The sequence below is a fragment of the Carya illinoinensis genome, chromosome 13 (assembly GCF_018687715.1).
Source record: "Carya illinoinensis cultivar Pawnee chromosome 13, C.illinoinensisPawnee_v1, whole genome shotgun sequence".
NCBI classification, from domain to species: Eukaryota; Viridiplantae; Streptophyta; class Magnoliopsida; order Fagales; family Juglandaceae; genus Carya; species Carya illinoinensis.
Genome location: NC_056764.1, coordinates 20,243,095 through 20,263,733, shown reverse-complemented (window position 1 = coordinate 20,263,733; position 20,639 = coordinate 20,243,095). Strand labels below are relative to the sequence as shown.

At 36.5% G+C, this 20,639-nt stretch overlaps 1 pseudogene; it reads right to left on the bottom strand.

Annotated features, from left to right (window-relative positions):
- Positions 1–13,179: 13,179 nt before the first annotated feature.
- On the bottom strand, positions 13,180–14,024 carry LOC122291022 (annotated as a pseudogene).
- Between the last annotated feature and the right edge of the window lie 6,615 nt (positions 14,025–20,639).

The window sequence follows — 20,639 nt, the reverse complement described above, 5'->3', positions numbered from 1 at the left end:
CATCACTCACACCCGAAGAAGAGGAAAAGTTGCTGCGTGTATTGAGGGAGCATAGAACAGCCTTGGGATGGACTATTTCTGACATGAAAGGAATAAGTCCCTCCATTTGTATGCACAAGATTTTAATGGAGGAGCTTTACAAGCCAACGAACGAGCACCAAAGAAGATTAAATCCAGCAATGAAGGAAGTACTGAGAGCTGAAATTTTGAAACTCCTTAATGCTGGAATTATATATGTTATTTCAGATAGTTCATGGGTAAGTCCAGTGCAAGTTGTAACAAAGAAGGATGGAATGACGGTGGTGAAAAATGAAAATAATGAGTTCATTCCTACAAGAACGGTCATGGGATGGCGTGTATGCATGGATTACCGCAAGTTGAATAAAGCAACAAGGAAGGATCATTTTCCACTTCCATTCATTGATCAGATGTTGGATCGATTGGCTGGGTACTCCTACTATTGTTTTTTGGATGGTTATTTGGGGTATAATCAGATTGCTATAGCTCCTGGAGATCAAGAGAAACTACATTCACATGCCCCTATGGAACATTTGCTTTTAGGAGGATGCCCTTTGGATTATGCAACGCCCCTGCGACATTTCAACGTTGCATGATGGCTATCTTTTCTGACATGGTAGAAGATATAATGGAAGTATTCATGGATGACTTTTCAGTTTTTGGTACATCTTTTGATCATTGTTTGCATAACTTAGATCTTGTTTTGCAGAGATGTGAAGATAAAAATCTAGTCCTAAACTGGGAGAAGTGTCATTTCATGGTTCAAGAAGGGATCGTGCTGGGCCATAGAGTGTCATCCAAAGGAATTGAGGTGGATCGAGCCAAAATTGCAACCATAGAGAAACTACCACCTCCAAAGAATGTGAAGGGAATCAGAAGTTTTCTGGGACATGCGAGATTTTATAGAAGATTTATCAAGGATTTTTCTAAACTCTCTAAACCTTTATGTAATCTTCTTGAGAAAAATTCTGCATTTGACTTTGATGTTGTTTGTTTGCAGGCCTTTAATGCACTCAAGGAGAAGCTAATTTCAGCACCAATTGTGATTGTGCCTGATTGGAGTCAACCTTTTGAAGTTATGTGCGATGCAAGTGACTTTGCAATTGGAGCAGTGTTGGGGCAAATGCGAGACAAGCTGTTTAGAGCCATCTATTATGCAAGTCGGACTTTGAATGAAGCTCAGTTGAATTATACGACAACTGAGAAGGAGATGCTTGCTGTGGTACTGCTTGTGACAAATTTCGGTCTTACCTCATTGGGACAAAGGTGATAGTGTTCACTGATCATGCAGCACTTCGCTATTTGTTTGGCAAAAAGGATGCTAAGACTAGGCTAATTCGTTGGATCCTCCTTCTTCAAGAATTTGATTTGGAGATTCGAGACAAGAAGGGAAGTGAAAATTTAGTGGCTGACCATCTCTCTCGGTTAGAGCAAGAGGAAAAAAGACCAGATTCAGTGGTCCAAGAGGCATTCCCTGATGAACAGTTGTTTGCATGTGAGATCAAGCTTCCATGGTATGCTGATATTGTTAATTATCTAGCTTGTAAAGTTTTACCACCTGATCTTACTTACCATCAACGTAAGAAATTTTTGCATGATGTGAATCATTATCTTTGGGATGAGCCTTTGTTGTTCAAAAGATGCCCTGATCAAATCATTAGAAGATGTGTGCCGAAAGAAGAGATGCAAGACATCCTCCATCATTGCCATTCCTCATCATATGGAGGACACTTTGGAGCCACCCGTACAGCAGCTAAGGTACTTCAAAGTGGGTTCTATTGGCCTTCTATTTTTCGCGATAGTTACACTTTGGTGAAAACTTGTGACCGATCCCAACGTATGGGAAATATTTCAAGGCGTCATGAGTTACCACTGAAAGGTATCTTAGAAGTTGAGTTGTTTGATGTTTGGGGAATAGATTTTATGGGGCCTTTTCCTCCTTCTTTTGGTTTTGCTTATATCTTATTAGCAGTTGACTATGTGTCAAAATGGGTGGAAGTAATTACTACAACAACAAATGATGCAAAGGTAGTACTCAAATTTCTGCACAAGAACATATTCACAAGATTTGGCACTCCACGAGCTATTATTAGTGATGAGGGGACTCACTTTTGCAACAAGTTGTTTGAGAATCTTCTTTCTAAATATGGTGTGAAGCACAAGATAGCACTTGCTTACCATCCTCAAACTAATGGTCAAGCTGAAATTTCAAATAGAGAGATCAAGAACATCCTTGAGAAGACGGTAAAAATCAATAGAAAGGATTGGGCGAAGAAGCTTGATGATGCTTTGTGGGCATACCGTACAGCCTTTAAAACACCTATCGGGATGTCTCCATACTGATTAGTGTTTGGAAAGGCATGTCATCTTCCTATAGAGTTGGAACATAGAGCTTATTGGGCTGTAAAAAAGTTTAATTTTGATTTGAAGGTAGCAGGTGAAAAGCGATTTCTTCAATTGAATGAGATGGAAGAGTACCGGAATGATGCATATGAAAATGCAAAGATCTATAAAGAAAAGACAAAGAAGTGGCATGACAAACAGATTCTTAGGCGAGACTTTGCTCCAGGACAACAAGTTTTACTCTTCAATTCACGACTCAAACTCTTCCCAGGAAAGTTAAAATCAAGATGGACGGGTCCTTATACAATTCATGAGGTTTTCTCTTTTGGAGCAGTAGATTTGAAGGACAAGACAGGGAATCTTTTCAGAGTTAATGGTCAAAGATTGAAGCACTACTATGGAGAGCAAATGGAGAGGAACTTTGCATTTATTCCTCTTGGAGATCCTAATTGATGATCATTGAAAAGTCTGGCTGTAGACTTTAAAACAAGCGCTTATGGGAGGCAACCCATAGATCTATCTTTCTTTCTTTCATTTATTTTATTATCTTTATTTATTTAAGTTTTAAAAATTGGTTTTTGATGCAGGTTTATTTAGCATGAACAAAGAGCTGAAAAATTCTAATCCGCGGAAGGTTCACCATGACACCAGGGAAGTTCCTTTATTTCTTCAATCCTTTTTACTTTTGCATCACAATGAGAACATTGTTTAGTTTAAGTTTGGGGTTGTAAACTCCTATAATCATTTGATCCTCTTGTTTTCTAAGTCTTGGGTTGTTGATGGGTTGTTTGATTCTCTTACCAAGCATGCATTGGAGTAAGATTGAATTTTCTATGACTCTGAAATTTGTGATTGAAGATGGTTTTGAAAAAAATTTTCAAAAATTTCTTTTATGTCAAGTGAAGTTTTGTGGGTACTTTGGTTTAAATCTTTGACCTTGAACACAATTGAGCACATAGTCATTTTTCTCTTATTCCATTTTGCTTATGAAGAGAAGAAGTTGAATTAATTGAAAGAGGGAGGTTCGATTTTGCTTTGCTCTAGAATCCGTTGATGGGTCCTTGAGGCGAAATCCTAGTTGAGACCAAATATTAGAGAAATGATTTAGGCATTTCTTTGGCATAACCAAAAAGCTTTCTCAGCCGTCCTAAATGTCATGCCATCATTACATGGTGTGTTTCCGTAGTCAACCCCCTTGAGCCTTCATGAGCCTTTATTGATTCTTTGAACTACATAAACCATGCCCGCTCTAAGCTTGAAAAACAATGAATCTACCGTTGATTGTTTGAGAAAATACTTTGGTGGAGAGTTACATTTAAAAGAGAAAACTGGTTTCATGATGATCTGTATTATGTTTGCTCTGTTTGATCAAAGAAAAAGAAGAAGAAGAAAGGAAGTGATTGAAAAAAAAAAAGAAAAAGAAGTCGCTAAGCGGAGTGTGAATTACCTCAGATTTTGTTAAGGGAATTGTTGGTATTACATCAGTGATTATAGTAATAATAATGCCACAAGTATGAGCATATTGCCAAGAAAGAGCTATGATTTGAATCATGTGAGTTTCTCTTTTAATGTTCTTTTCACTAAGTATTTTTCCAGTTTGATTTAATTTCCCATATCCAGTTCTTTCTTAACCCTCACCATGTGGCCTATCATTACAACCTTATTAAAGACCTTTTGATCTCTGATTTTGGTGTTGACTACATTAGTGGAGAGGATTTCTGAAAATTGGACTTATGGGGTTAAGTTTTAAGAGAATTCTTTTGATTTTGGTTGTTCTACTTTTATCTGAGTTTGCAGGTGGTTTGAGGTTAAATTGACTATATCACACACACACTCAAGGTCTTAGCTTTAGGTTGAAGTAAACGCCTAACTCTTGCTTGACAAATTGCAAAATTTTTGATTGATTTTCCTGCCATCTTTGATGTTAAAAGAGTAAGATACGAGAGATGAAATCTAAATTCATAAAAGCTTGGTGAGTGATGATACTTCTCTTTCGGGTCGAGTCGATATTGCCTAAACTATCATTTGTTTTTCTTTTTGTTTGAGGACAAACAAAGTTGTAAGCTTGGGGGTATTTGATGACTTGCAAAAATTTCATATTGCAGATTTTACAAGTTCGCTCGAGCGAAATCAGGCAGATACAAACGCTCGACTGCCGCTCGACAGGGAGCTCGAGCGGGTTGCTGAAAAACAAAGATCGCTCAAGCGAAGACATTGGCCGCTCGAGCGAAATCAGGTAGAGTCGAATGCTCGACGTGCGCTCGATAGGATGCTCGAGCGAAATCAGACAGAGTCGGACGCTCGATGTGCGCTCGACACCCCGCTCGAGCGAACATCGTATTTTGACAGATTTTAGGTTTTCCGCCGTGACACCATATAAAAACAATTTTTCACTCTAGGGCCGCGAGTTTTTGACTGGAGAACACTTCTTGGGAGAGAAAAACATAGCTAGAGGGATTCAAATCATCTGTTTTTGGAGAGGGAATTCCAATTATTGCACGTACGTTGGAATCATACACGAGCACAGACTGGAGAGAAGCGTTGAATCGTTCCCTTGAGCTTTTGACGACGAGTTGCAGCTGCAAGGAGGATTTTTCAATGTTTATTTTCTTCCCATCTTCTCAGAACAATTATGGTGAATTCGTTTATGTTGAATTCCATTTCTAGCATGAGCTAAATTTTCTTCATTCTAGGAAAATGATGTAACCTATTTCCGAACTATGCTTGATTGTCTATGCTAATTTAATACAATTCTCTCTTTGTTTATCTGATATATTCTGAATTTATTGCTTCTAATTAATTGGCCATTGATTAGATGATAAGTAATCTTGTGGTTTGCTATCGAAAGAGGGAATCATAGGATAGATCTTGGATATTTCAGCATAGGTAAGTATAGAGATCGAAAGACTTGTATGAACCTATGTAGTAATTAAATCATTGGTCTTATTGCGTTCTTGATTATTGAATTTGCATATTCTTGTGTGAATTGATAACCAAGAGTCAATTCTATTTGACTATCGAAAGAGGCTTTTGGATGAATTAGAGATTTGCTAATAGACAAAAGAGATTTAAATTAAGTTAGCTGGATGAGAAAAGCATAGTGAAGAAGTAGGTGAAATCGATTTCCTAGAAGTTTTCTTCCCATTAATTTGATCTTCGAACGTCGGTGTTATTTCCTTTTCACATTTTTCTTTGAGTTGATCTAGTTTAGATTGCAACTACAAAAATCTTAGTGATTCCTCTAGATAAAATCAAGTTTAGTATAATTTTGGTATTTGGCAAACGTAAGGTACTAATCCCTAAGGACGATACTCTTCTTATTACTTTAATATAAAACTACGATACTGTGCACTTGCAGTTTTGCACCGGTCACACATCTTTTCTCTTTTTATAATACACAGATTTTAATTAAGGGATTTTTCCAAAAAAAAAATGCCTATCAAAAGATGTGACTTCAAAACAATATAACGAATAATTTTGTGGAAAAAAATATATACAACTTTTTAGAGATGTAAATAAACAAACATATGAAGCCAATAGAAATCAAATAAAATAAACCAAAGTAAAGCTTAGTAATAATGTCATTTTTTTTTTGTTGTTATTTTTAGATATATTAAATTATGTTTTTATAATTCAATATAATTTTAAAGAAATAATTTCATTTTTCTTGTGAATTTATTTTAATGTAAGGTTTATCTCAATAAATTAGTCTTTTTAATTGTTTTTCAATATTTAAAAAATTAAATTAGATAAGTCCATAGTTTGAGCTTGTAACATATTCGTTTGAATGTTAAAAAATAAATAAATGGCGACCAAATTTGTTGGATCAGTTCGAATCATATACTATGTTTGTTCTACTTTTTGGACAAAATGTAGACATCGTCCCAAATAAGCAAATTTTAGGATGAAATTTTGTTTGAAAATTTTTTTCATTCCACACACATTTCATCGTAAAATATAAATTTGTTGAAGTCTTTTTATTTTTTTTCATTTCACAAGGGAATTTATATTTTTTTCTTTTCTTAAGTTTAATACTTTAATAATTATTATTTTTTTTTTTTTGCAAAGTAGAGTTTTAGCTTTACATTTTTCAATTCATTATGGCTTTCTTAATATTTATACAATGGGTATTGTGGATTAAAAACATAATGTTATAATTAAAAGAAAAACAAATAAGGGTGGTTTCCAACTTACCAAAGAGTTCTGCTAGGGACAACCGTCATGTGGAGCCGAGGGGCAACTAGCAACTTTTTACAATGATTCCTGTGATGCCCCCGACTCCCACGTACAGGAACGCGGGAATTGTGACCTTGAAATTATGACAACATGGGTAACGCACCCCAATGTATAATGCCAAGTGTGCATACATGCAAAAAGTGTACAATAATGGTTGCAGAGGATAATTAAAAGTTAGTCAACTAAGTAATAGAATTTTAAATACAAATTTTCCAAAATAAAAATGCCTTCAAAAGTTATACAGTAATCTAATAAAATATAATACAAATCCAAAATACATAACAAAAGTGGGAAATCAATCCCAAAACATGGAAAATGACCTAGGTCACTCCTCTAGTGGAGCCGATCCCACGGGCTCAATGTCTTCGTTTGCATCAAAATTTACGATTCCATAGAACATAATAGTAAGGTTCGAATACCACGTGAGATTGTGAATGAGGTAAGTAACCAACCAAACAACCCACAAGATAAAAATACATTAATGCAACTAATATATATGCGTGCATCTGCTGAAATATACATCAAACCCAAAACATCATTTTTTTCTAAAAATAAATAGTTTTCCAACACACTCCAAAATTTCCATTTGGCCAAAACTCATTCGATTAAAATAAACTACCATTTTTCCAAAAAACGGCCCGAGTTTAAACTGCCAGTAGTCCTGTATGCACCATGATCTCCCTTAGGGACTATCCGCATACCTGGCTCCTTTCGTCCCACCACGGGTAACGACCGTGTGTATGACTTCGTAACAAAGGTGCCCGGTTCCGTGCCTAGTGCATTCGTGGCCAAGCATCCACAGTTCCTCTTTTCTTCGTGGGTTCTTCCACACATGGGCGAAATGGGCTGCATTAGGGTTTATTCGAAATCTTTTAAAGGATTTGAATAGAAATGTGCAAATCGATCTACTTTGCGTTTAAGTTAGGGCTCTTCTTCGTGCATTGGTTCTTCCACAAATTGGAGAAAAGGGTTGTATCTGGGTTTTGTCTGCAAATCGATCTGCTTTGCATTTGAGTTTGAGCTTTTAAATTCATGGGTTCTTCCACAGAATCTTGCATCCAAGAAAAGAAAGAAAAAGCAAAAAGTTTAGAATTTTCTTCCATCCTAATCAAACTCACAAAGCAAAAAGTAAAAAACAAAAAACAAAAGAAAGTTCCGAGAAGAATTGATAAAGTCTGAAACTTGACGCTCTAAGTACTCTAAGTTATCACTACAAACAATTAAAAAGCACAATATCCCATGCCTTCGAATGAAAGAAAAATTATGTAGAGAAATAAAAGCAAAATTCTTCCAGCTTGTTTGATTCGATCACGACGCACCTAAATGCAACATTCTCAAAACAAAGTTCTAATCCACACCATTGCTGTCATAACAAAATATATAAATAAATAAATAAAACTGTAGAAAAGTTTCAGTAAAAAAAAAAAAAAAAAAGCTAAAACATACCAATCAAGGACCATGACCAATGATTTTATGGTTGAAACAAATATAGACTAACTATTAAACTTCTCTCTCTTTGTACACAGATTTTTATTAAGGGATGTTTCCAAATAAATGCCTATCAAAAGATGTGACTTCAAAACAATATAACGAACACTTTTTATGAAAAAAATATATACAACTGTTGAAAGTTTGTAATAAACAAACATATGTAGCCAATATAAATCAAATAAAACAAACAAAAGTAAACCTTAGTTATAAAAAAATCAAAATGATAAAAACAAAAATAATGAATGTCTTCCTTTTAACGTGTGGGGTGCCATATCAGAGATTTGTTAGCATCCGAGACTATTCTTCCACATAACCCTTATAAATTCTTTAACTTAAAAATCTATTATCAGACGTTGAAATTCAAGTTATATGTAGGGGTTCATAACGACTGTCGGAGTTGGATTTCGGGATTCCCCGAAATCCAACTCCGACTCCAACTTTTTTAGAGTTCAAATCTACATATATATATATATATATATAATAAATTAGGCACAGTCTTTCGTTTGAAGTTTTGCAATTTGAATAACACCTTTTAGAGGTGTTAAAAATTGCCCATAGAAGAGCGTTACCTAAAAAAATGTCATCCCATTGTTGCCAAATCTCTTTACAACTTGGTATCTCAGCTAGGCTATGAATCCTATATTTTCTCTACAGCGTTTTGTGTTGGGCATCTGTCGCAATTCTTTTTGCTGTCAATCTTTCATTTGGGAGACTTTAAGAACATGAAAATATCTACCCATTTATTTTTTGAATCCACAAACTTCAAAACAAAATTCTCAGTCTATTATACTTCAAATTTCACAAGGTCTAAAGTACAACATTTTTTTTTTCTTTAGTTTGTTTTGGGGTTTCCCTATGTACAGGTTACAATCCAGAGAGGCAGGAAGCACATAGAAAATGCACAAGCACCTCTTCAAGCTTGCAGACAGCCACAAAACTAGAAAGCTCTAAAACAAAACTCTGCCATCAGCAGCCCTGATCCACCAACACACATACAATATACATAAACCATCTCCTCTTCATGTCCTGTCCAAAAATAGGCTGCTAACTCCAACTCCCTCGTGAAGTTCTGCTAGAATTTTTAGTGCAACTGCTAGCTAATGACTGTCTTCTTTCATGGCATGGAATACTCTTAGCACGAAACTCATCCAAGCTACAGAATTCTAATTCCCTGAGTAACCTATCCATTTCCTCATGTTTTGTTAGTGGTTCTTTCGGGTCATGTGATAGGCCACAATGTTGGGAGAGTGGACGTGAAAGACCACAATACAGCGCCATCAGCAACAGACGTGGAGATGCAGGGAAAGTATTTGGTCGTTAGCACGTGAAGGATCATCTCGCATGAATTGACTGGTTCATTAGCAGTTAACGAGAAGATTTCGCATGCGTCGACTGGGTGCTCGATGTTTATTTTCGGAATGCATGTTATTTCCGTTAGTCATGTTTTCTGTTATTTCGAATGTTCGTGTTTCAGTTACTAGGTAGCGCTTGTCTTTTATTTGGGCACTATGTAGGTGGATTTCTCACCCGAAGAGAAAAACACTTTTCGTTAACATCCGTGTATTTGTTGGGACCTACCATCATGAAGCCCACGGTAGTGGTAGAATGCCCTGCCACAAACACGAACAAACCGTCAAACAGAATTTCGTAAAGCCACTGCTCAATAGAGCTTTATAAAGCCAGGCTGATAAAACAGAATTTCAAGTAGATCGTCAGGAGCTTACTCAATTTTTTGTACAACGAGGAAGTGGCTGAATTTGCAGTTGTTGTATGGAGTATATGTGAAAAGAGGAATGAATTTCTTTTTAGCAAGAAAAAGATAAGGCTGCAAGCACAACTGCTATTATAAGTATATGGGAAGCTCCTCCAGAGGATATTTTCAAGATAAAATTGGGATGCTGATATCTACAAGAGTCTGTGCAAGGTGAGACAATGAGTTGTTATCCGTGACTGGGAGAGAAGGGTTCCAGCAACCACGATAAAAAATAGCCATCTGGATCCTGCCTATCTCCTTGTTGAAACATATGCAGCTCTACAAGCAACGAGATTTTCCAATGATCTGCGATTTCTCTTTTACCCTTTGTGTTTCGTACGCTTGAATGCTTATCTTTTTATCTTTTCGTTTTCATTATCTAATACCTTTTAATTCAAGACTTATCCTTCTTTCTTCACTACTTCTATTCTAAATAGAAGTCTATTTGCACAGCTCAATCTCATATTAGGGGCCTATAAATAGCATTCACGTCCTCTGCTTTTGGACCTCACCTCTTCTTCTCTCCTCTGCACCCAGCCCCACCCCTCAACCTCTTCCAACCTTCTTCGGAATCCGAAACAGAAATAAAAGGTTCTCTCTCTCTCGCTTTCCTTCGTCCAAGATCATGATCCTCAGGTACACTTCAATTCTTTTATCTTTTTTCCTCGATCTGTGCCTTGACACTACCCGTTTTCAGAAATTAGTACTAGATATCGTCTATTTTATGTTTTCTTCGCAAGGTCTTGCTTGGTAAAATGTCATTTTTTTTGGTTGATATCCAAGTACTGCTTCGCGATCACCCACGATAATTGATAATTCCCAGCTTGATATATGCTCTCCTTTTGGGGTCACAGCTCTTAAAACAGAGCTCTACTGCTCTTTGAATTTCCTCACTCACATACTTTGGATTATATATGCCTGCATGCATCGCGCGACTCTTGATCCTATATCACACCCTCCACACCTTTGAGTCTCTGGTACTTATGTATATGTTTATTGGCCTTTTCAAACAACATTGTTTTAATGTGATGTTACCGGCGAAGTTTTCTCAAAAGAGATCGATGCATATATATATATGGAGAGAGAGAGAGAGAGAGAGAGAGAGAGAGAGGTTTTAGAGATGATGGCATTGCAACAGCAGGGGAGATGCAGGAATGTTTCCTTCATTTCGAGTCAAGCCAGGAGCTAGCTAGCTAGCTAATGGTCTGGTGCCTGGAGTTGTTAGCGGCCTTCTGGCACTGCAAAATTAGCAGCCATGCATGCAACCTTCAAGAACAGGCTGGTTTTTATGAATTTCTTCTCACCATTAACACGGTGCAGACGAAAATACTTGAGACGATGCATGAAAGATTTTTCTTCTTGTATCTCACGTCCTCTACTTTTGGACTTCACCTCTTCTTCTCTCCTCTGCACCCAGCCCCATCCCACAACCTCTTCCAACCTTCTTTGGAATCCGAAACAGAAATAAAAGGGATAAACGGCCCTTTTCTTGCCGTTTCTCTCTTCTTATTTGGGATTTTTATTTTTCAGAGACATTTTCCATCGTCCAAGATCATGATCCTCAGGTACTGTAAAATTCTTTTATCTTTGTTCCTCGATCCGTGCCTTGACAATCCCAGTTTTCAGAAATTAGTACCAGATCTGGTCTATTTTATGTTTTCTGCACAAGGTTCTTTCTTGGTAAAATGTCATTTATTTTTTGTTCTGTTAGGCACCGTTCGTTTGCCCAGAAAAGAAAAGATGAAAGGGATCCGGATTCCGGATTGTATTTTTTTTTTATAAAGTATTTGGTGAATGTTTTTAAAATGGTTAAGAAATTAAAAAAATGTGTGGAAAGAAAACTGCACGTCTCGACAAGAACGTAGACGAAGGTCTCAAAAGAAAATAGAAGAAGCTAGTGCAGTCCGAATGGATTTTTTTTTTCTTTTTTTTATTTTAAAAACCAAAACTTAATGCATTTTCTCGGGATCCGAACAGCTAGAAAGTTTTCCTTTTTTTTAAAAAAAAATTAAAAAATGGTTTCAGTGCATCTAATATTTATTTACCTTTGTAGCAATTTTTTAATATTTTCTTGGACTGAGCTTTTAGAAACTTCTTGGGACCGAAAATAATTGAGTTTTTTAGTTTCTCCTTTGTTATCTTGTGTCGTCTTGAGTAACTACGCAATGGTTTAACTGCACATTCTAAGGGTGGAAGAGAGTATGAATGCAAATAAATATTTAGTACATTTCGTATACGCTAGTTTTGTCTTTTATGGTAATTTTAGTGATTCTTGCACATATTTATTTGGGTTTGAAAATTATGGAGTAAACTACAGATTAAAGAAGAGATTTAGGGAAAGGGGTGTGGGTATCGTGATGGAATATGTGCAATATGTTTAAATAAGGTAATGCTTCAAGAGACGACTCTTAAAGATTACGATTGTGCTTACTGGTTTGTCTCGGCAATCTATTTATCTGGCTACTTTTATTATATTGGAAATTGTCTCATGCTTGATGCTGATATTTTGCATGCCTTTGAAATTATGGTGCATGCCTTTAAATACGATTTTTTTAGGCTGAGGGGAAAGCTTGGTTTTTTGGTGTATTTTCTATTGGACTGTTATGAATTACTAATTCATGTTGAAAACATCTATTTGCATTCCCTTTTTTTACAGCCCCAACACATAACTGAAGTGAGTCTCACACAATGATAAGAAAATGATAGGTGTTTTAACTTTTTTATTACTATAATGGGTCCCACAATAATGGCATAAAGCTTGTAAGCAACAAATAATTAGTGAAGCATCTTGAATGACAGCATCAACGATTACATGTTTGAGGAGAGTGTCTGCTACTTCTTAGAGCCAATTGGTTTAAACCTTTGATTTTGGAGGACCAAGCAAACTTTTATAATGATGCTGAAGATTATTATCCATAGGAAGAGGAAGAAGACGATCTATATGAAGTTTACATCAATAGTTTAGCAAGTCTTGTATTGGGAATCGAAAGTGGGGTGATCATGGTTATGTCAAGTCGGGACGCCTAGAAGCAAAGCTAGTCTATCAACCAAATTTTCAGGACTCTGGTGCAGGTTCATCCCAAGAACCTTAGGAGCGCGTGCAAAGTGCAACTGGCCAAGGGGCAAAATGGGCACTCAAACATGAAGCAGCTGTTAAATATGCTAAAGAAAGCAGCAGCAACATTTGGTGAGTTTGGGCCGGACTTAAGGCCATTTCTGTAAGTACCTAAGTTGGGTCTCAAACTTGATTGTAGAACCCATTGCCATAACAACTACATAAACTTAAGTACCTAAGTACCTATGTTTAAGGCCCAACTTAGGCACTCGCAACAAAGGACTCACATTCGACCCAACCTTAGCAGATGTTGCTGGTGCTTTCTTGCAGTAGGTTTATCAGCAGCTTCATATTTGAGTTCCCTTTTTGCCCGTCACCCAGTTGCACTTTTTTCAGCCTCCAAAGGTTCTCAGGATGAATCAGCACCAGTGTCATGGAAATTTGGTTGATAGACTAGCCTTGCTTCTTGGCGTCCTGACCTGACATAACCATTATCTCCCCCCACCTTTGATTCCCGATGATTTGCTGAACTGCTAAAGCAAACTTCATCTAGGTCGTCTTCTTCATCTTCATATGGATAATAATCTTCAACATCATCATAAATGTCTTCCTGGTCCTCCAAAATCAAAGGTTTAAACCAATTGGCTCTAAGAATTAGGCAAACACTCTTCAAACATGTAATCGTTGATGTTGTCATTTAATATGCTTCACTAATTATTTGTTACTAACAAGCCTTATGCCAATTATTGTGGGACTTGTTATAGTAATAAAAATTTAAAACACCAATCATTTCTTTTTTCTAATCATTGTGGGAGACTCACTTGAGTTGTGTGTTGGGGCTGTAAAAAAAGGGCATGCAAAGATGCTTTCTATATGAACTAGTAATTCATAATAGTCCAATAGAAAATATACAAGAAAATTAAGCTTTGGCCCCCTCGCCCAAAAATATCATATTTAAATTATTTTTACCTACTCAACAATTTTCAAGGGTGAAATGGCCAATTAAGAGCATGAGGTTCTCCAAATGGAAAACGTAGATTCATTTTCAAGGTCTCATCCAATAAACTCAAATGGATGTTTACACTGTGGGCATGTTGGTTTGCCACAATAAGTGGCCCATCAAAGGATGCATATTCAACATAAGAACAAAGTAAAGAGTACAAGAATCCCAATGTTTAATGGAAGAGGAACGATTATGCTTGTCTTATATTTTGTTCTTGTCACAAGCCATAAACCAAGTAAAAAATTCCCATAATAACATACATAAAAAAGCCAATCAATGGTCCTTGAAATCCATTCCCATTTTTATTCTCCAAACTCGAGATATCCAATTAGTTACACCTAAAGACTAAATTTGAAAAATTTCATACTAACATATCACCCTCATATTATTCTGCATCTAAGGAGAAATGATCATAGAGTACACAGTTTGTGCAAACACAAAAAGAAACTTGCATGACACCAATCCACAGTCTTTCATCATTTATCCAAAACTGATAAGATGATGAAAGACTTTTAAGATTGCACACTCATTGAATATAAGACCTTTAAGATTATGTCACTTGTTGTAATTTTCATTGAGCTTAATGGTTGAAGTTGCAAATTGCAAAAACTTGGTTGTTTAGGGTGCACAATGTCGACAATTCAGTTGTTTTGGTGTGAAATTAGCCACCTCACCAACTTATTTTGAAAAGTGGGTGCTTAAGACCCAAGTTTTCCAATTTTGGAATTTTAACAATGAAAACCACTAAAATTTAATTTTTTATCCTCATAAAAGTAAAAAATAAAACAAAAGAAATGGTTGTTGGTTGGCTTTGAAGGGAGGTAGGGGATCCTCTCCATGTAGGTCTCCTATCCTATGTGGTGGCTGGTTCCTCCCACCCTCTCGAGGGAGGGTGACTCCCCAACCTGTTTCTGCTAGGCCTTTTCAAATATAGCCTCTTTTTTTTTGGCGAAAAGGAGGGCGGCACCTCTGGCACTTTATTAAAAAACAGCTTCACTTATGGCGGAGGAATACCTTTTACACCTGACTTAGAACTAAGTTTCTCAAGTGACTTTAAACAAGCACCTAGGCTGTAGGTCCTCTTTGCACCAAGGTGTTTCAAATGGGAGTTGGCGTTTATAAAAACATCACATGCAAGTTCAATCTAGGATAGACCATATGGAGAATATCTATAATTTCAGCACCAACAAACACTTTTTGAATAACATCACAGATTTCATATCAACATCAACATTTAGTATCCGAAGTTGGAGTATGTATCCCTTAAGTACCCACCGTGCCCAGAGTCAACAATGAGTCAAAACAAGATTACAAATAAACCTCAATACTTGATTTCTAGGAAGTTGATAGGAATTCATATGAACACAATTTAAAATCAAACAAAAACCAAAACCCCCAAGCAAAACCTCTTTGTGCAAAGGATTCCCTTCACCTAGGTTACTTCAAAATTTACCCTTCCATCCAGTATGAGAATGAAATATCCAGAACACCAAACAACAAATGGTTCATCTCGAAAAATGAATAGAAGACAAGCACAACAGAATTTTTGATTGCAAAAGCAATCCTCTATCTTCACGATTTTCAGCTCTGCCAGCCAGCATCAATGCCTCTCTTGCGTCCCACCACTCTCCTTTTAGCCTCTCTTCCTCCAATCCCTCTAATGATTCTACTGCACTCTCTCTCCAGGTGGTTATTCCCTCCAATTCCATGCGGTTCTGATGTGGGAAAGCTATGCAATGTAAGATGTATGAGTTAGGGCACCAAGAAGGCTCATTCCTTCTAAGTGTCAAGTGAATTCAAGTGTAGAGATAATACATTTTTTCCCATTATGTCCCTGCAATTACCTGTTCTGAAATGTAAGGCATGGATGTGCATTCGTGACATATAAGGGCCAAAACGACCTTAGTTTTCAGCTAAAACTTCATATTATTTCCACCTAATCACACCCCCCAACTAGCTATTCGCTAATCTCTAGCAAACAAAGTGAATGGAATTTACGTTAACTACTATATTAACATTGATGTCACATCATCGCTCAGTCAACTGTGTCTAGTTGGTCAACTCCCGATTCTTCTTCAGGTCCTGCAACAAAATCTACCATTCGAGATGAATGGTAGTTGGGACTACCACAGTGAGATTTGATTACAAATCTCAGTAAGTTAACAAAAAACCTCAAAACAGGCTAATAATGCATGCATGACAATAAAAGTATGAATGTATAATCAAATTTATAAGCAATCAAAGCATAACTTGACGTACAACATAGCATAACTGACATAACTTAAATTGAAACATGAACTGAACTTGACTTGACATGAACTTGATCTGAAACTTGACTTAACATGAACTTGTTCTGAAACTTGACTTAACATGAACTTGATCTGAAACTTATTCTTTAACTACTTAAATGCATACTCCACAGTTGTTGTAGCCACATGTATCCTACATGTCACAATTGCTGTGACCCCATACTTGTTATGGATCTCACGAAACTAAATGTAGCTGAACTTCTAGGGTGCTACATGGGTCCCCTAGAGCCATGTGTCCCTGCCAATTACCGCATCACAATACATGTATCTGAACCAGCTGTGCGTGCGTTAATACATACTCCACAGTTGTTGTGGCTCCAGGTATTCTACGTGTCACAATTGTTGTGTCTCACGTAATGTATGCGTCACAGATGCTGTGACCCCATACTTCGTGTGCCACAATTGTTGTGGACCTCACTAAACTAAATGTGGCTCCATCGGCGTTAGTGCCCAGTACACTCTGGTGACCAGCTAGTTAGGTCTCGGCCCGCTACCTATTGACAGTATTTCGTCAACTCATAGAATTTCACCCCTATTTAAACACTCTAGCATGAACAAAAGAGTTTCACTAGAATATTACCCCATCCTAGCACCTAGGGTCATGATTGACATGAATAATTTGACTTGACTATTCTCGAAATACACACACTGTACTCAAGATGAGATATGACTTGAATACGAAAGGACATAAACCCTGATGTAACATAACGTGACTTGAACATAACTCGAAAGACATGACTAACTTGATATAGAACATTTCGTAACATGACATAAATATGTAACACACAATATTTCATAATATGGTATCACACGTAACGGAAAACACACATAACATGACATGACATACATGTAATAGATGACATATTTAACATGATGTACTTGCAATATATACTAATAAGTGATAGAATATATTGTGTAACAGATGAAAACTCATGACAAATAAATTTTGTGTAAGAGACAAATATGTGACAACTTAGGATGGCATGGTATATATGATAACACACATACATACATTGTAGTTTCTTTACTTTGCACACATGCACAATAAACTGTTAGTAAGTTAAAATATGGAAGAGGATTAGGATGAAGTGAGGGTTGAGTGTTGGCCTATCTTACCCAATAAAATCCACAAAAATCAGCTCAAGATATTTTCTGAAGGTGGAGTGTAGACTTGGCTCTTTGACTTATCCCTTCTAGAACCTTCTAGACCCTCTTAAAGACATATGATTAGTCATGTGGGGGATGAAATTACTTTGCCAAAATCAATTCTAAGGTGCCCAATTTCATGGGCCTTAGTGGGCCTAAACTGAATGGGCCTCAATTTGGGGTTTTAAGGGGGTTTGGGTTGCTATCAAGCCTAAATCTAATTTCTCTTGATCCAAGTGTCTAATACTATTCATCATGTGTGAATAAGATCTTTTCATGTGTCCAATTAAAACTTCTCTAACTTAATTTAGACATTTCACAGTGTGATTTTGAAACTATTGCACTTGATGCGCTTATCAATGTTACTATTCACTCCGAAAAAGTGCATGATAAACTTGGTATCAAAAAGTCCTAAATATTCATATGAATCTATAGTGAAAATCATTTTCTAAAATTCAACCCCAAAGTGCCCCTAAAAATAAATTCACAGTTTCAAATAGGCGTTTCGTCCGAAAATATGAAAATGAGTTATTATACCATAAAATCTTAAATAATCCACCGAGTCTAATTGTATAAACCATAACACATTCTAACACTTCTAACTACCTCCAATAAAACACACTTCTAATACCATAGTGAGTGATAACACTAACTATGTGGTTAGACTAAAAGCTATACGATTGATAAATTCGTGAAAACTTATGGGGTCTTCACAAGGTTCCTAAAACCAATAGAAATTCCACAATTGAATTTCTACCGAGCTGTTACAATCTCCCCTCAAAAAAAAAATTTCATCCTCGAAATCGAAGCAAGTAAGAAATAACAAGTTAATGAAGAGGTGTTGCTTATCAACCTACTGTCCATCACGTATATATCTACGTTTGAGATTATGTCATTTCTTAACTCTCTCATTTTAATCAACAATTATACTATAATTCTTTCCACAAGGTTGGCCAAGTTGTATCGACATACTCTCCAAACTTAAAACTTCAAGTAAATAATCTTCTGAAACTCTTCCTTAGAAAATATAAGCGATACACTTTAAGTGTTCTTGTCGGTTAAAAAAAAATTTTAATCCAAGCACAAATGAATTTAGTTTTGCTATTTCCTGAAGCAATTCTATCTGTCTAGGACTAGCTTATTCCTTCATAATCACAACAAATCATTTCTCCTCCTAGATGGTACTTCGATAATTGGCCAGCTATTAACTTAAACTCGAGACTTTCCCTCTTACGATTGGCAAAGCTCTTCTATCCATCATAAGCTACCTCATATTTTGACTCTAAATAAAAGGATATGTTCCTATTGTTCAAGTAAATCTTCAAGACCAAGATTTTAGTCCCCATATATTAGTCTCCAAAAGAAGATCGATCTACGTATCCATAAAGATAATGCTTTGCTAGAAATCATTTACTGGCGGCATGGTAAAACTATTATCATAAATGAATCCTACTCAAGCCAAAGCTGCCAAGGCTTCTCTTAATCTTTCAAACACAATTTCCATCGTATTCTCAAAATCAAAATGATTCTCCAAATATGTGGAATACTATTCATCAACCCTAAATATCCTTCCTCCAATCACTTAAAGGTATTATATATCTACATTGTATGAATAATAATATTTCTAATGAGAATTGTTACTCTTACCACCAGGGTAACAATTCGGATTCCGGGCTGAATTCTCATACGCTACCACAATCACTAAAAACAAGCACTCATTTTAATCAAAAAGTGTACAATTTACCAATCCTAATGACTTGACATACTCCAAAATAACAATAATGCAATACTACCATCAATTGCAGTCAAATCAACCTTAATTATGTTTAACCACACATAGGTCCTAGTAAAATACCAGTGACGACGCCAGCTCCTACAATTCCGAGGGCGGCAGCATCTACGTCTCTCTAAGTGACAGTATATACTCTAATGAAGTATGTGCACTTGCCGTAGTTGTTGATGTCTAAGCACGTTGGTCAGCAAACAAACCACCTCAGCTAATCCTCCATCCATCGAGAAATTCTTATCCTCTTGATTGTTATCTCTCTTAGGATTCTGAAGTATTCTACCACGAGTCATGTGTCCCTTCTTGAAACATACGAGTACATGTATTAAAACCATAAACTACCTCTCATATCTTATGAAGTTCAAGCCTAATGACGACTAAAATTTCAAGCCTAATATATGGTGCATATCCTAAGGACATGTGGATTTATAACCTAGAGACGTATTGCTCTATTACCATCCTATGATGCCCCCAAATTCTGTTCGGGATAAAACGTACATTTGAAGCGTCGAGACATGCAACACAAGATTACCTGTCCCTGTTCATGACATATAAGATGCAATTTTCCTAACATGCATCTAACATTATGCAATATTCACAGCGAATAAATTTTTTTTTCTTTAGCAATACTATGCACCAAACTGAAAATATCCCAAATGCTTAAAAACAAACTTCATACATAAAGACCCATTGAACAACTAAGATCACAACACTAGTCAAAAAATAGTTATGATCCAAAAAAGTACTGGAGATGCAATTCCATAAAACAAGTAATAATTTACATTAGCTACTATATTGACATTGATGTCGCACCATCGCTCAATCAACTGTGTCTAGTTGGTCAGCTCTCGATTCTCCTTCTGGTCCTGTAACAAGATTTACCATTCGGAGGGAATGGTAGTTGGGACTACCGCAGTGAGATTTGATTACAAATCTCAGTAAGTTAACAAAAAACCTCAACACAAGCTAATGATGCATGCATGACAGTAAAAGTATGAATGCATAATCAAATTTATAAGCAATCAAAGCATAACTTGACGTACAACATAGCATAATTGACATAACTTAAATTGAAATGTGAATTGACCTTGACTTGACATGAACTTGATCTGAAACTTGACTTAACAAGAACTTGCTCTGAAACTAAACTCAACATGAACTTGCTCTGAAACTTGACTTAACATGAACTTGCTTTGAAACTTATTCTTTAACTACTTAAATACATACTACACAGTTGTTGTGGCCCCATGTATTCTAACTGTCGCAATTGATGTGTCTCACATAGTGTATGCGTCACAATTGTTGTGACCCTATACTTCGTGTGCCACAGTTGTTGTGGACCCCATGAAACTGAATGTAGCTCTATCGGCGTTAGTGCCCGGTGCGCTCCAGTGACCAGCTAGTTAGGTCTCTGCTTGCTACCTGTTGACAGTATTTCATCAACTCAAGGAATTTCACTAGGATATTACTCCATCCTAGCACTTAGGGTCGTGATTGAC